General features: G+C 44.6%; 1 protein-coding gene across 1 annotated transcript in view; it reads right to left on the bottom strand.

Annotated features, from left to right (window-relative positions):
• TMEFF2 (transmembrane protein with EGF like and two follistatin like domains 2) overlaps nucleotides 1-18243 on the bottom strand; it is a 1048378-nt gene that overhangs the window by 147984 nt on the left and 882151 nt on the right. The gene's annotated exons all lie outside the window — the stretch shown is intronic.

The raw sequence follows: 18243 nt of genomic DNA, 5'->3' as shown, positions 1-18243 counted from the left end.
ACTCACATTTCCCAGACATTTCAAAGTAAAAACCGCCTGATGACGTTGAGCCCTACTGCCAGCATAGCAAGGAGGTGTGCAGGATCCCTTCTGCGCAGTTAGAAAGCTTGTGGCATGACCAGACAGGCTTTGGGTGCAGGTAGAGGACCGAGAGGAGGTTGAGGAGGCAGAAGCAGTGGAGGAACTTTGAGATAAGAAGGATTGACGCACAACTCGTGGGGACGGCAAGACTTGGACAGCAGCCCCTTGTCCTGCTGTCACCATAGTTACCCAGTGCCCAGTCAGCGACATGTAATGCCCCTGTCCATGTCTAATCGTCCAAGTGTCTGTGGTGAAATGCACCCTGTCACACACAGAGTTCCTCAAAGAAGCGGTGATGTTGTGTGCGACATGCTGGTGGAGCGCAGGCACACCTTTCTTTGAGAAGTAGTGCCGACAGGGCATCTGGTACTGGGGCACTGCGATGGACATAAGGTCTCGAAAATCCTCTGTGTCCACAAGGCGGAAAGGCAGCAATTCTGTAGCCAAGAGCTTGCAGATGGTGAAATTCAACCTCTTAGCTTTCTCATGGCTAGGAGTAAATGGTCTTTTACTTGTCCACATCTGAGGGACCGAGGGCTGGCTGTTGTGCTTAGACGGGGTTGATAAGGGTGTCCCCGGCAAACTGCCTGTCTGTGAGGAAGATGCAGGCGGACATTTTAGGTTGCCTTGATCCAAAGGTGGTGCTATCGATGTCGTACAGCGCTCAACACCAGCTGGTGTTACCACCTCCAAAGAAAATGATGACCTGCCAATCACGCTGGCTGTTGCGGGTAAAGAGGTGGCAGGTCTGCGTCGAAATACAGGTGTGACTGATGTCCCCCCAGTCACAGAGGATGAAGAGGCCGCAGATGCACAAGATGGGGCAGAAGGTGGTTGGCCCGGCCGGCTAAGCCGCACTGTAGCACAGTGAGCTTCCCACTGCAACTTATGCTTCATGTCCATGTGCCGGTTCATGCATGAAGTACTCAAACTATGTATTTTTTGGCCTATACTTAGCTTTTGTTGACAAATGTTACAGATAACATGAGTTGGGTCATCTTTATCGATCTGAAAAAATGCCCAGGCTATGCAAGGCTTAGCACCCATGCGACCTGAAGAGCTACCACGACTTGTGGTCTGAGGCAGAGTTGTGTTTGAGGATGCAGTTGTTGACATGCTTCCAGTACTACGTCTCTGTCCAGGAAGGCGCAACCTTACCTCGTCATCACTAGCATCCTCTTCCACCTCCTCTGCTGACCTCATCTCTTGGCTGACTGTGGGTTGACAGTAAGTGGGATCTCCAACCTCATCATCATCACCCTGTGTGTTATCACACCCATCGTCCTCAGAGCCAACCTGTTCCTGCCCTGACAAAAAACTAAAATTGTTGCTCCAATCTGGTATTTGAGTCTCATCATCGTCTTCCTCATTGTCTCCACCAACAGGAGTTACAGTTTGGGAATGAGGGTCTACATTATGGTCAGAACCTTCTGCGTCTGGTCCTGGATCCGACTCATAAAGATTCTGGGCATCAGTGCAGATCATTTCCTCGTCTGGATTCACAGAAGCGCTGGAGCCGACCTCTGATTCCCAGGCTATAGTATGAGTAAACAGCTCTGCAGACTCAACCATCTGTTCTACCTCATATACAGACGGGCAGCTGGAGATTTGGGAGCTGTGAGGAAGCAAGTGCGATTGGGGTGACATCTCTGAGGACTGGAGTATTTGTGATGTTGAAGTTGATGTGGAGGAGAGCCCACTAAAAGGAGCACTTGATATCCGTTGAAGCACCCGCTGTTTTTGTGCCTCATCTGGAATTTGTAGCGATTGGCGTGGCTGTAAGAAAGGGATCTTATCACATTGTCCGCTAAAAGAAGTAGACATTTTAGTTTGGCTGGAAGATGGTCTTTCTTCTGCAGATGTTACTGTTGCTTTAACACCTACCGCACGGACACAACCTTTGTTCCCCTTCCCAACACGCCTATTCCCCTTTCCACCAGTAGCAGGCCTTTTTCCACTCATTTTGGTGGTTAACTAATTCACAACTCTGGAGTTGTTTGCACAAAAAAACAATGGATGGGAACTGAGCAGAGCTGAGTGGCCAAACTGTGGTATTAGGATAAAAATATTGTCTGGGTTAGATGCAGAAAAAAATTATATTCAATTTGCAACCTGATGGAGGTCAGTATAGATGGACTAATAGAACAAGTCCCACACACTGCTAGAAGCCCAAATATTTTTTCAGAGCTAGAAGTAGAAAAAAATTATATTCAATTTGCAACCTGATGGAGGTCAGTATAGATGGACTAATAGAACAAGTCCCACACACTGCTAGAAGCCCAAATATTTTTTCAGAGCTAGATGCAGAAAAAAATTACATTCAATTTGCAACCTGATGGAGGTCAGTATAGATGGACTAGTAGACCAAGTCACACACACTGCTAGAAGCCCAAATATTTTTTCTGAGCTAGATGCAGATAAAAATTATTTTTAATTTGCAACCTGATGGAGGTCAGTATAGATGGACTAATAGAACAAGTCCCACACACTGCTAGAAGCCCAAATATTTTTTCAGAGCTAGATGCAGAAAAAAATTATATTCAATTTGCAACCTTATGGAGGTCAGTATAGATGGACTAATAGAATGATGCTATGCCCAAAAGGTTTTACTTCACTAGGTGCAGTAAAAAAATTGGTATTCTCTACACAGGTGGTGTAGCTTGCAACACAGATAGGCTACTCCACTGACTAACACACTCTGCAATAGGCCAAAAAGGATTAGCTTTGCTAGATTTAGCCAAATGCTGTAAAAAAAACTTGCACAGCACTGGCACAGACCTGCCTGGCAAAAACTGATAGGAACTGATGTAACTTAGTCCTGAAAAGGACTGCAATTACAATTAGTCTTTACTCCCAACCTATCTATTTAAGAGCACAGACCTGCCTGATAAAAGTCGTAGGAAATGCTGTAACCTAGTCCTTAAAAGGACTGCAATCACAACTATTACCTACTCCCAAGCTATCTGTAGATTTGTGCGAAAATTGGCTTGAAATTAACAAGGTATAGCGCACACAGCAACAGCGGTGCCGTCTAACACGCAGCTGCAGCAGTGAGAAAATGGTGGCGACGGGGAAAATGGCTGGGTCTTATAGGGCAAGGACATGTGACATACACAGCCAATGACACATGCCCTTGCTTGTGTGAAAAAAAGCAGTTCGCTCCGTGTGTGCTCTGCTGATAGGCTGACAGATTGCACCTCCCCACTGTAAATGCGAGAAAGAGAAAAAAAAATGGAGATCTTCATTATTCCTGCAGAGATCCATCCCCTGCCCCCCCCGCCCCGCTGAACACTCAAACTGCGTATTAACATTAATTTTCAGCATTATTGAGAAAAAATCCAGTCATGATTTTGGTGCACGAACAGTTATCGAACATAACCTCGAACAGCCGAATTTTTTTCAAATCGTTCGTGTTCGCCGAACGGCTCGAACACCGCCCAAAACAGCTCGAATTTGAGATTGGCGAACAGTTCGAGTTGAACAACGCTTATCTCTAATAGTAAGGGCTAGGGGCCTGCAAAAGTAAGCAAAATGGGGGTAAGAGAAGGATAATTGTCATGCAAACAAATGTGGATAGGTTAATTATTTAAAAAACATAGAATAAAAAAATCTAAAAAATAATCTTGAACCAGGAGGCGGGGATCCCCCAAAAAATGACGTAGTGTTCCACCTATTTTTAATAACCAGATAAGGCAAAGCAGACAGCTGGAGGTTGATATTGACAGGCTGGAAAGGTCCATGAATATTGCACCTTCCCAGCATAATAAGACCAGCCCTCAGCCTCCCCAGATGGCGCCTTCATTAGATGCACCAATTCTGCCTCTTAGCCTCGGCAATCGGGGTAATGGGATTGTGGGAATCATGCAAAGCTGACATCAACCCCAAATATTACCCCTCCTGCCAACAAAACAGGGAAAGAGGGAAGAGCCGGGCAAAGCACCAGGATTGGCATATCCAATGGATGTGCCATTTCTGGGGCTGCTGCGGGCTGCTATTTTTAGGCTGGGGAGGGCCAAATATCCATGGGACTTCCCCGCCTGAGAATACCAACCCCCAGCTGTCTACTTTACCTCGTCTGGTTATCAAAAATGAAGGGACCCCACACAGGTTTTTTTATTATTATTTATTTAAATAATTAAAAAAAAAAAACAGCAGAGGGGACCTTCTATTTTTGATAACCAGACAAAAAAAAAGCAGACAGCTGAAGGCTGCAGCCCGCAGCTGTCTCGTTTACCTGCACTTGTTATCAAAATAAGGGGAACCCCACATCTTTTTTTTAGATTAATATTATATTTTTTCTCACCTAGTGCACCGGCCAATTACAGCCATGCCAATACTTGGCATAGCTGTGATATTGCCAGAAGTGTTCACACCGGAAAAGCTTGTTGATTGGCTGTGCTGCAGCCTTTTAACAAGCTTTATTAATCTGCCGAACCCAAACAGTAACACGGACATGCAGTAAGATATCCGTGTTAGGGGGTTTGGTAACGGACACTAGGTGTCCTGTATGAAACCCAAACTTTTGAATTCGGGTTTTCTCACCCCCACTTATAAGCCTCTTCACATTGGCATGCCAGGCATATCACTATTCACAAGGAGAAATGTTACCCCGTGGATCCATTTAAAACAGAAATGCACAGGAATTCAGGATGATAATTCCATTTCTCTATTCCTTTTGTCTTTACTAAACAAGGGAAAAGTAAAGATAAGCAAATATATTTGAGTGGAATTGAATTCTACTTGAATTTTACAAGAATCAATATTTGCCAAAATGCAGATATTTTGTAGTTCACTTGCATGCCGACTGACATTTTTCTGAATGGTTCCAGGCCAAAAGGTTAAAAAATTAAAATGTAAAAAAAAATCCTTATACTCACTTTACCGCTCATCTCTCTGGCCCTTCTACTCCTCACTGTCACCAATTCAGTTCTCATTGCATCTTCTAATAACGGACACTCATGCAGCAATCCCAAGATGGGTCTTCTTTGTATGAATTTCCACATGCTTGAACAGTATCCTCCTGGGTCTCATCAGAGCTAGATGTGGCCAGGACAGGATAGGTACGGTAAGGAGCGGAAAGGACGGAGAGATGAGCGGTGAGGTGAGTAAAAGGATTTTTTTTTATTTTTTACATCTTATGTTTATTATGCTCTGGGTCTGGAGATATATGAAGGGGCATTACATTCACTCAGAATAACTTAACTGCTAATCGAATTTACTAGGAAAGTCTATGTGAACAGACAAATTTCTTTAGCGGAAAGGATAAATGGACATGTGAACATTTTCTTGCAAGCTTTAATGGGATGGCCAATTTCACCAAAATTTCAGCAAAAGCGCTCTATATACTACAGAGCAAAATAAACCTATGGGGGGGTAATGAGTAAAAACAAATATGTTATATTTGTCTATGTCCTTGCATAAACTGTGCTTCTGCTCCCTGGTTCTGTGCTCCAATGGTAGGCCTCACGCGCTAATGTCAGGGGACGTTGCACATCACTGATGTCAATGACAAGCATGACCTTAGTACTGGAAGGAAGCCCTAGGAAGATGGAAGATTGATGTGGAAAATAGACACGTTGTGACAATTGCAGAAGCAGCATAAGGATAGTGAGGGTATGGACAGGTGTGTATAACGTATTTTATTATTTTAACCCCATCAAAACCAGCTGACCACCATTTTGCTGGATTCACACAAATTGATTGATGAAATCTTGATTATCTGACGGTGAATGTTTTGGTGTTCAACAAGATTTTGCATGTTTACTAGGAATCTCATTCTGTCAATATATTGCAATCATTTGTGAAAATCTAGTTTTCTAAAACATAATTTTACATTACTGTACTTTTGTTTAATTTTCTGCTATATACTGTACATAAAAATGTTTCAACAGCAAAAAGTAAATAACTAAACTTTAATAGCTAGAAATGACATAAACCCCACTGTGATCTCTGAATTTTACTTATTACTTTTTATTGTAGATATGTCTGTTTAGATGTATATATTTGTCATTGACGTTACCTAGAACCATGATAGATATTACTGAGACTTCCTAGCAAACTTTCTCGTACATATCATTTCGGTCTCAAGACTGAATGTCCAATGTCACAGTAAAATAAATCAATAACTTCAAAGATTAGCGGACACCAATAAAATGTCAATAAAATGCTTTTAGAAGCCAAATACATATATATTCTTAAATCATATGATATCTCCTCATGCATCTTAAAATTATAAGACTGCAATAAAAATTTGCCATAAATACATCACAGCCGAAAAAGATACTATAAGCTATGAAGAATGGTACATTTAGTTGAGCTTCTAGCACTTAATTCTTTCCCTACAGGAAGGGGTATGGTGTTTATTTAATAGGGTCAGTTATGTGTCACTGATAAACCAATGTAATCAGTTTCAAGTGTGCATTAGCAATAAATGTACCATATTTTAGGGCTTTACATGTACTTAACTTTATGCTTTGAAGCACTGGATTTAGTCAGCACTCTTACTTTTGATTACTACAGAAAAAAGGACCTAAAAGATGACATTCACACAGAGCACATAGTAAACAACTAAGAAAGGCTTGCTAACTACACTACAAATATATTCCAGATTCTCATACAGTACAGACCAAAAGTTTGGACACACCTTCTCATTTAAAGATTTTTCTGTATTTTCATGACTATGAAAATTGTACATTCACACTGAAGGCATCAAAACTATGAATTAACACATGTGGAATTATATACTTAACAAAAAAGTGTGAAACAACTGAAAATATGTCTTATATTCTAGGTTCTTCAAAGTAGCCACCTTTTGCTTTGATGACTGCTTTGCACACTCTTGGCATTCTCTTGATGAGCTTCAAGAGGTAGTCACCGGAAATGGTCTTCCAACAATCTTGAAGGAGTTCCCAGAGAAGCTTAGCACTTGTTGACCCTTTTGCCTTCACTCTGTGGTCCAGCTCACCTGAAACCATCTTGATTGGGTTCAGGTCTGATGACTGTGGAGGCCAGGTCATCTGGCGTAGCACCCCATCACTCTCCTTCTTGGTCAAATAGCCCTTACACAGCCTGAAGGTGTGCTTGGGGTCATTGTCCTGTTGAAAAATAAATGATGGTCCAACTAAACACAAACCGGATGGAATAGCATGGAATAGAATGCTGCAAGATGCTGTGGTAGCCATGCTGCTTCAGTATGCCTTCAATTTTGAATAAATCCCCAACAGTGTCACCAGCAAAGCACCCCCACACCATCACACCTCCTCCTCCATGCTTCACGGTGGGAACCTGGCATGTAGAATCCATCCGTTCGCCTTTTCTGTGTCGCACAAAGACACGGTGGTTGGAACCAAAGATCTCAAATTTGGACTCATCAGACCAAAGCACAGATTTCCACTGGTCTAATGTCCATTCCTTGTGTTCTTTAGCCCAAACAAGTCTCTTCTGCTTGTTGCCTGTCCTTAGCAGTGGTTTCCTAGCAGCTATTTTACCATGAAGGCCAACTGCACAAAGTCTCCTCTTAACAGTTGTTGTATAGATGTGTCTGCTGCTAGAACTCTGTGTGGCATTGACCTGGTCTCTAATCTGAGCTGCTGTTAACCTGCGATTTCTGAGGCTGGTGACTCGGATAAACTTATCCTCAGAAGCAGAGGTGACTCTTGGTCTTCCTTTCCTGGGGCGGTCCTCATGAGAGCCAGTTTCTTTGTAGCGCTTGATGATTTTTGCAACTGTACTTGGGAACACTTTCAAAGTTTGCCCAATTTTTCGCACTGACTGACCTTCATTTCTTAAAGTAATGATGGCCACTCGTTTTTCTTTACTTACATGCTTTTTTCTTGCCATAATACAAATTCTAACAGTCTATTCAGTAGGACTATCAGCTGTGCATCCACAAGACTTCTGCACAACACAACTGATGTTCCCAACCCCATTTATAAGGCAAAATATCCCACTTATTAAACCTGACAGGGCACACCTGTGAAGTGAAAACCATTTCCGGTGACTACCTCTTGAAGCTCATCAAGAGAATGCCAAGAGTGTGCAAAGCAGTCATCAAAGCAAAAGGTGGCTACTTTGAAGAACCTAGAATTTAAGATATATTTTCAGTTGTTTCACACTATTTTGTTAAGTATATAATTCCACATGTGTTAATTCATAGTTTTGATGTCTTCAGTGTAAATGTACAATTTTCATTGTCATGAAAATACAGAAAAATCTTTAAATGAGAAGGTGTGTCCAAACTTTTGATCTGTACTGTACATGTATGTCATATGTCAGGTCTGCGTGTATAGAGTGGGATAAGGAGCTGATCCCACTCCATACATAGCAAGTGCATTTAGCTGTATGGTACCTGCCTCTAATAACAGTGATCAGCAGTAACTCCACTCGCTAAAGTTTAACCATTTAGATTCTGATGTCAATCGCTGACAGAAGATTTTAAACCATTTGATCTAGGGGTGTCAACTAAGGTGAGCATTGCAACAATCCAATGTGATCATCATGGCTGCTATGGTGCACCGCCTATAGCTGGACTTCATAGGAGATAGGTAAATTGTTAATAAATATATTGCAGTGCTAAAGTAATTAATTATAGTATATTGTACAAGCAATTGTTTATTTTAAAGAAAATGTTAAAATAATCCTCCTTTTCTCAATCCAAAAATTGAAAAAAAAAGCTCACCCAAAAGATCAAATGCATCAAAATATAAAAAAATGTAACTCATATGGTAAATGTTGTAGGAAAAGAAACACTTCTAGAATTTTCAATATTCTGTTACATCACCTCCTCAAAAAAATCTATAAAAACGGATCTAAAAATTGTAAGTACCCCAAATTGGTTGGCATGAAAACTAGTGTTAAGCCACCCCCGTAGTGTTCGAGTTCGGTTCGGTTCGTCGAACACCCATATGCTCGCCGAACTGTTCGTCGAATTGTTCGTTGAACACCTTCGAACACCGTTAAAACCAATGGCAGGCAAACGAAAACACATAGAAACACATAGAAAACACCTTCAAAGGTGTCCAAAAGCTGACAAACTGCTCAGAAGACACAACTAACACATGAAAAAGTGACAAGTATATATAGTCATGTGAAAAGAAAAGAGGTGGAGGAGTAAAAGGAGGGGGAGACACAGATATAGGCATGTCATGCCCTTCTAAAACCAAAAAAGTGCGAAGCTGACACGGCCAGTCCGTTCCTGCCCGTGCGACCTCCGTGTCGCCGGCTTTGTGCCAGAGCTGCGGTGGACCCTGACGGCCAGCCCCCCTCTCCCAATACTGGTGCCTGTCCGCTGGGTGGTCGAGCGAGCCCCCCTGTGGTGGAAGCAGGTCTAAGCTTTACTTTAAATTGTCTCTCTAATTTGAATGAATACACATTAAATCCTTTTACAAGGATCTATTGGAGGGAAAGTCTCATGCCAGCAGCCGCGTAATTCCAGCTCCAGTAGCGTCCACTAAAGATGCTGCAGTTAAAAAGCTTTTATAAGGATCGAGCTCGGCTGTCCACCGCAAGGCGTCCTACCGCCAGTCCCAACCCCTATGCCTTGGGGTGCCTCCTGATGCTCTTCACTGAGTATCCCGGGGTCCCGAAGCATTTCCTTTGAAAAAATTAAGTGTCCAAACTACAGGCAGTGTAGCTTTCTTAACAGCTGGGATCATCCGCTGACTAGCAGACACTGCTACTAGGCACAAAGTATTTCCTAGGTTAGATGCAGATAAAAATTTGTAATTAGATACTCTCGTTGGATGCTGAGAAAGCATTCCATAGAGTCTCCTGGCACGCCATATATTATTCTCTTAAAAAGCTTGGGGTAGGGGTCTAGGGGACCCTTTTATAGCCAAAATCACGGCCCTGTATCGCAATACGTCACCTAGGCTGAAGATAAATGGAACTGTAGCACCCCGAGGGCTCGGTTGCTACAGGGGTATTGCACCTCACCCAGAGGTGTGATATCTCACTCTCAGGTAAGGATGGCATGTGGATCAGGACCCCGACACTTGCATGCATTACGCCACATTGCCGTGGGGCAGGGCGACCAATGTGCCCCTGAGAGGGGCACAACAGTCCCGGTCCCTGGCTGGAGTGGGGGGAGGGAACACTGAGGAAGGGGAACCCTGTAGTACAGGAGCAGGGAGGAAGCAGTTGATGGGTGCATTGAGAAGGGAGTATAAAAGGTGGGCACCATCTTAGTTCAGTGCAGAGAAGTCTGAGCAGAAGTGACAGGGAGCAGGGGCTCTGCATGAGCTCTGCTCCGGAGGCGGGCCTAGTAACAGAGGCCCAGGCCTGGAAGAGGGAGAAGGAAGGAAGAGGAGCGGAGAAGGCTCCAGGGAGAAGGAATGAAGGGATCCCAGGGATGTGGATGGGCGAGTCGCCACCGCACGCCCGAATCCACCTGCGTCGAGGGGTCAGGCCAAAGGGGGAGACCGGTCCCCGAAACTAGTGTAGGCGGGAAACGACCCTCAGCTAGAAACCGGAGGCTGTGACATTTTATGTGGCGCAGCCCCTCGCTACACCCGCTAGGAAGGCACCACATAGGGTCAGGGAAACTGGCGCCAAGTTGACCAAGAGGAGGCCCGAGGCAGCCGGACAGAAGCGTTGGTGAGAAAGGCCAGACAAAGGACACACAAAGGGGGTCCTGTGAAGCGCTCCAAAGTTATCTGGGAGTTGTCTGAGCCCCTCACCTGGTGAGCACAGTACGACGTGGGCAGCCGTTACCTGCAGAAGTGTTCTGGACAATAAGAACTGTGAGTAAAGGCCCTGGACTGCATCACTGACTCCGTGTCGTTACTGCAGCTGCCCTGCACCATCACCCCCATCCTCCGCATACACTGCCCTGAGGCTATACTCCTCCCGTGGGGAGTTATACTATGCTCTGCTGCACCCACAACACCAGCCTCAGCGTTCTGCCCTGCAGCGGCGGTTCACTCTGACCGCAATCCACAGGTGGCGTAGTCGGACATTTAAACATCAAAACCACATAAATAGTTCCGCCACTTGTTTGACCGCACTGAGCCACGGAACCGGGTCACCGCCATGGAGACTACAACCACCAGCATCCACCAAAAAGGGTCCGGCTCCGGGTGTCCCAAGGCCCAGGGGGTGCGTCAGAACATTTTCATCACCTTTCATAATCACCAATGGGACAAGGCAGGGATGTCCTCTGTCCCCTCTCTTATACATCCTAGTGACGGAGCACCTGCTCTCATGAATTCACCATAACCCCAATATTAGGTGGATTGAGGTGGGAGGCACCGAGTACAAGTGCTCTGCATTTGCTGATGATGTCCTAGTATATATCACTCAATCACATATATCCATCCCTGCTGTTATGGCTGAAATAGATCACTTTGTTACATGGTCAAATTTTAAAATCAATGCAGCGAAGTCTGAGGCCCTCGATATCTCCCTCCCCAAATCCATACAGGATTCCATCCAGTCCAATTTTCCCTTTGCCTGGCCCTCACAGGGTATCAAATACTTACGAATTCCTATTCATAAAGACCTCTCCCATCTATGTTATCTTAATTTTGGGCCCTTTATTGAACAACTCCATACAGACCACGGTTGGCAAGTTAGAACTGTAAGATTCACAATGTGAACCACTGGTGTTTTGTGGAAAAGCACATGTTCACTGTGTTCCAAATTATTATGCAAAAAGTGTTTAGGAGTGATAATGGAAGAATGTGTTTGTTTTCAGTTAAACTCATTGATGGTGATGTGTGTCAGGGCTCTTTATATCACTGTAAGCAATTGCAGACACCTGTGCTAATTAGTTTGACAGGTGTGTCCAATGAAAGGCAAGACTACTTAAGAAAGCTGTCCCATATTATTAAGCAGCCTACATTTTCTGCCAAAATGGGAAAGAAAAAGGATGTGTCGGCTGCTGAGAAGCAACAAATTGTGGAGTGTTTAGCTCAAGGCATGACTACAATTAACATTGCCAAAACACTTCATCCTGATCATCGCACAATCAAGAAGTATGTAGCTGATTCACAGTACACACGTGTGCGTGCTGATAAGGGCAAATTGAGGACTCTTTCCTACAGGCAATTACGTCAGGTTAAAAGAGCAGCGGCAAAAAAGCCTTGTCATAGCAGCAGACAAGTTTTTGAAGCGGCTGGTGCCTCCAGCGTCAACTAAAACAACAAGATGCCGAGTCCTTCAGAGGTTTGCAGCTGTGCGTAAGCCATCCTGTCGACCTCCTCTATCCACTGCACACAGGCAGAAATGGCTCCAGTGGGCCAAACAATACATGAAGACGGACTTCAAAACTGTTTTGTTCACCGATGAGTGCCGTGCATTGCTCGATGGTCCAGATGGATGGAGTGGAGGATGGCAGGTTGATGGACACCCCACGCAAACACGGCTACAGCGCCAACAAGGAAGAGGTGGAGTAATGTTTTGGGCTGGAATCATGGGGAGAGAGATTGTCGGCCCCTTTAGGATCCCTGAAGGGGTAAAATGAACGCCATAATGTATGTGGAGTTTCTCAAACAGCACTTCCTGCCATGGTTCAAGAAGAAGAACCGTGTATTCCGCAGCAAGATCATTTTCATGCATGATAATGCACCGTCTCATGCTGCACATAAAACATCTGCATCTCTGGCTGATATGGGCATAAAAGGTGACAAACTTATGGTGTGACCCGCAAGCTCCCCTGACCTCAACCCCATTCAGATCCTCTGGAGCATCATCAAAAGGAGTGTCTATGATGGCGGGAGGCAGTTCACATCTAGGCAACAGCTCTGGGAGGGTATTCAGTCCTCATGCAAAACAATTGAAGCAGAAACCATCCAAAACCTGACAAATTCAATGGGCGAGAGAGTTCAGAAGCTCATTTCGAACAAGGGGTCCTATGTGAAAATGTAACATCACCTAGAATAAAGTTTTGAGTTGAAAACTGTTTGATTTCAGTTTCTAATAACCTGCTAATGCTTATAATTTCAAAAATGAAAAGGTTGATCAAAGAGTGTGGGGGATCTAAGAGTGTGGCAACCCAGTAGTCAGGATTACTTAGAATTCTGACAATCTGAGGGTCATGTTGCAGGTAGTGCAGCAAGAAGGCACTCATGTGTCTTGCGCATCTAGGAGACCCAAGATTATTTTCCGGGCTAGATGCAGCTAAAAATTATTATTAATTTGAAAGCTGGTGGAGCTTAGTATAGATGGCCTAATAGAATCAGTACTGCACACTGTGACAAAGCCCAAATTATTTTCCAGCCAAGATACAGATAAACATGATTAGTAATTTTAAATCTGGTGGAGCTTAGTATAGATGGCCTAATAGAATCAGTACTGCACACTGCTACAAAGCCCAAATTATTTTCCAGCCAAGATACAGATAAACATGATTAGTAATTTTAAAGCTTAAAACGGTTGGTGAGGTGATTTTAACAAATCGTCAAGCTTTTACTCTCCCCAGGATGACACAGGGGTAGAAAAGTAATTTTGGATCCATGATTTGGTCATCTTTATGAACGTGAGTCTGTCTACATTATCAGTGGAGAGCAGCGTGCGCTTATCTGTCAGCACACCACCAGCAGCGCTGAACACACGTTCAGACAGAACGCTGGCTGCGGAGCATGACAAGATCTCCAAGGCGTAAGTGGCGAGCTCCGGCCATTTATCCAGATTGGAAGCCCAAAAAGAGCAAGGGTCTAGTGACACAGTCATGGCCTCAATGTTTACTTGGAGATACTCCTGTACCATCGTCTCTAGGCGTTGACCTTGTGTCAGACTTCTTGTCTCCTGTGGCCTTGCAAAGGATGGGCTAAAAAAGTGGTGAAATGATTCCGCAAAATTGATGTTACCAGCAGATACAATGTTTCTGTTACGTTTTGAGAGCTTAACACTTGACGGTCCCACGGTTGGCAAATTGGAACTGTGAGATTCACTACGTTCACCACTAGTGTTTTGGGGAAAAGCACATGTAAGATTCTGCAACAGTCTCTGCTAATACTCCTGCATGCGTGCATCTCTTTCTATGGCAGGAATAATTTCGGCAAATTAACTTTTGTACAGGGGATCTAACTGTGTGGCAACCCAGTAGTCAGGATTATTTCTAATTCTCACAATTCGAGGGTCATGTTGCAGGTAGTGCAGCAAGAAGGCACTCATGTGTCTTGCGCATCCAGGAGCACCAAGTCCCTGTTGTGTTGGTGGCGAGGTAATAATCATGCTTCCTTCCTCTGTCCTCTCCCCCCAACCTCGCACAACAGAAATGTGATCAAGGTCTCCCTCATCTGAGTTCATCCTCCATTTCTTCCTGGGCTCCTGCACCTTCCTCACTAGTTTGGCTGCTACCATGCGCCCTGGTGAAACCATCTCCCCCACCCTCACATGCCTGCCGCCTTGGTGCTGCCGACCGTCTGGACCTTGCAGATGTTAGCCCTTCTGCATACAACTCCTCCTCCTCTACTTCCTCCACCTCCTCGTGCCATCACCTGACTCCGAATTCTGTTTAACATGTGCTCCAGCATGTAAATCACCGGAATAGTCATGCTGATAATGGCATCGTCAGCACTAAACATCTTCGTCGCCATTTCAAAACTGTGCAGAAGGGTGCATAGGTCCCTGATCTGAGACCACTCCTCCAGCATGATTTTCCCCACCTCTGGATCTCGTTGGCCCAGGCAATACGTCACAACGTATTGCACCAGGGCTTGTCAGTGCTGCCACAGTCGCTGCAACATGTGCAGAGTTGAATTCCACCGGGTAGGCACATCGCATTTTAGCTGGAGAAGTGGCAGGCCCAATGACTTCTGTAGAGATGTAAGTCGCTGAGCTGCGGGATGCGAACGGCGGAAGTGAGCACACAGCGACCGTGCCCTCTGCAGAAGGCCATCTAGCCGGGATAGTGGCCTAAAAATTGCTGGACAACCAGGTTCAACATGTGAGCCATACAAGGCACGTGTGTGACATTGCCCCGGCGAAGGGCCGCACCCAGGTTAGCAGCATTGTCGCACACGACCTTCCCTGGTTTCAGGTCCAGTGGAGACAACCATTCATGAAACTGGTTCTCCAGAGCTGACCACAACTCCTCAGCTGTGTGACTCACATTTCCCAGACATTTCAAAGTAAAAACCGCCTGATGACGTTGAGCCCTGCTGCCAGCATAGTAAGGAGGTGTGCAGGATCCCTTCTGCGCAGTTAGAAAGCTTGTGGCATGACCAGACAGGCTTTGGGTGCAGGTGGAGGACTGAGAGGAGGTTGAGGAGGCAGAAGCAGTTGAGGAACTTTGAAATAAAGAGGATTGACGCACAACTCGTGGGGACGGCAAGACTTGGACAGCAGCCCCTTGTCCTGCTGTCACCATAGTTACCCAGTGCCCAGTCAGCAACATGTAGCACCCCTGTCCATGCCTACTCGTCCAAGTGTCTGTGGTGAAATGCACCCTGTCACACACAGAGTTTCCCAATGAAGCGGTGATGTTGTGTGCGACATGATGGTGGAGCGCAGGCACACCTTTCTTTGAGAAGTAGTGCCGACTGGGCATCTGGTACTGGGGCACTGCGACGGACATAAGGTCTCGAAAATCCTCTGTGTCCACCAGGTGGAAAGGCAGCATTTCTGTAGCCAAGAGCTTGCAGATGGTGAAATTCAACCTCTTAGCTTTCTCATGGCTAGGAGGAAATGGTCTTTTACTTGTCCACATCTGAGGGACCGAGGGCTGGCTGTTGTGCTTAGACGGGGTTGACAAGGGTGTCCCCGGCAAACTGCCAGTCTGTGAGGAAGATGCAGGCTGACATGTTAGGTTGCCTTGATCCAAAGGTGGTGCTATCGATGTCGGACAGCGCTCAACACCAGCTGGTGTTACCACCTCCAAAGAAAATGATGACCTGCCAATCACGCTGACTGTTGCGGGTAAAGAGGTGGCAGGTCTGCGTCCCAAAACAGGTGTGAGTGCTGTCCCCACAGCAACTTATACTTCATGTCCATGTGCCGGTTCATGCATGAAGTACTCAAACTATGTATTTTTTGGCCTCTACTTAGCTTTTGCTGACAAATGTTACAGATAACACGAGTTGGGTCATCTTTATCGATCTGAAAAAATGCTCAGGCTATGCAAGGCTTAGCACCCATGCGACCTGAAGAGCCACCACGACTTGTGGTCAGAGGCAGAGTTGTGTTTGAGGATGCAGTTGTTGACGTGCTGCCAGTACTACTTCTTTGTCCAGGAAGGCGCAACCTGACCTCATCGTCACTAGCATCCATCTCCACCTCCTCTGCTGACCTCATCTCTTGGCTGACTGTGGGTTGACAGTAAGTGGGATCTCCAACCTCATCATCATCACCCTGTGTGTTATCACACCCGTCGTCCTCAGAGCCAACCTGTTCCTGCCCTGACAAAAAAACTAAAGTTGTCGCTCCAATCAGGTATTTGAGTCTCCTCATCTTCCTCATTGTCTCCACCAACAGGAGTTACAGTTTGGGAACAAGGGTCTACATTATGGTCCGAACCTTCTGCGTCTGGTCCTGGATCCGACTCATAAAGATTCTGGGCATCAGTGCTGATCACTTCCTCGTCTGGATTCACAGAAGCTCTGGAGCCGACCTCTGATTCCCTGGCTATAGTATGAGTAAACAGCTCTGCAGACTCAACCATCTGTTCTACCCCATACTCAGACGGGCAGCTGTAGACTTGGGAGCTGTGAGGAAGCAAGTGCGTTTGGGGTGACACCTCTGAGGACTGGAGTATTTGTGATGTTGAAGTTGAGGTGGAGGAGAGCCCACTTAAAGGAGCACTTGATATCCGTTGAAGCACCTGCTGTTCTTCTGCCTCATCTGGAATTTGTAGCGATTGGCGTGGCCGTAAGAAAGGGATCTTATCACATTGTCCGCTAACAGAAGTAGACATTTTAGTTTTGGCTGGAAGATGGTCTTTCTTCTGCAGATGTTACTGTTGCTTTAACACCTACACCACGTACACAACCTTTTTTCCCCTTCCCAACACGCCTATTCCCCTTTCCACCAGCAGCAGGCCTTTTTCCACTCATTTTGGTGGTTAACTAATTCACAACTCTGGAGTTGTTTGCACAAAAAAACAATGGATGGGAAACGAGCAGAGCTGAGTGGCCAAACTGTGGTATTAGGCAAAAAGTATTGGCTGGGTTAGATGTAGATAAAAATTATATAGAATTTGCAACCTGATGGAGGTCAGTATAGATGGACTAATAGAACAAGTCCCACACACTGCTACAAGCTGAAATATTTTTTCAAAGCTACATGCAGAAAAAAATTATATTGAATTTGCAACCTGATGGAGGTCAGTATAGATGGACTAATAGAACAAGTCCCACACACTGCTAGAAGCCTAAATATTTTTTCAGAGCTAGATGCAGAAAAAAATTATATTGAATTTGCAACCTGATGGAGGTTAGTATAGATGGACTAATAGAACAAGTCCCACACACTGCTACAAGCTGAAATATTTTTTCAGAGCTAGATGCAGAAAAAAATTATATTGAACTTGCAACCTGATGGAGGTTAGTATAGATGGACTAATAGAACAAGTCCCACACACTGCTAGAAGCCCAAATATTTTTTCAGAGCTAGATGCAGAAAAAAATTATATTGAATTTGCAACCAGATGGAAGTTAGTATAGATGGACTAATAGAACAAGTCCCACACACTGCTACAAGCTGAAATATTTTTTCATAGCTAGATGCAGAAAAAAATTATATTGAATTTGCAACCTGATGGAGGTTAGTATAGATGGACTAATAGAACAAGTCCCACACACTTCTAGAAGCCTAAATATTTTTTCAGAGCTAGATGCAGAAAAAAATTATATTGAATTTGCAACCTGATGGAAGTTAGTATAGATGGACTAATAGAACAAGTCCCACACACTGCTACAAGCTGAAATATTTTTTCATAGTTAGATGCAGAAAAAAATTATATTGAATTTGCAACCTGATGGAGGTCAGCATAGATGGACTAATAGAACAAGTCCCACACACTGCTACAAGCTGAAATATTTTTTGAGAGCTAGATGCAGAAAAAAATCATATTGAATTTGCAACCTGATGGAGGTTAGTATAGATGGACTAATAGAACAAGTCCCACACACTGCTACAAGCTGAAATATTTTTTCAGAGCTAGATGCAGAAAAAAATATTGAATTTGCAACCTGATGGAGGTTAGTATAGATGGACTAATAGAAC

Source organism: Phyllobates terribilis, unplaced genomic scaffold (genome assembly GCF_046119375.1).
Source record: "Phyllobates terribilis strain yellow unplaced genomic scaffold, ASM4611937v1 Scaffold_9__5_contigs__length_417890890, whole genome shotgun sequence".
Lineage (NCBI taxonomy): Eukaryota > Metazoa > Chordata > Amphibia > Anura > Dendrobatidae > Phyllobates > Phyllobates terribilis.
Note: the sequence above shows the minus strand (reverse complement) of the source record. Positions and strands in the feature narration are given on the sequence as shown.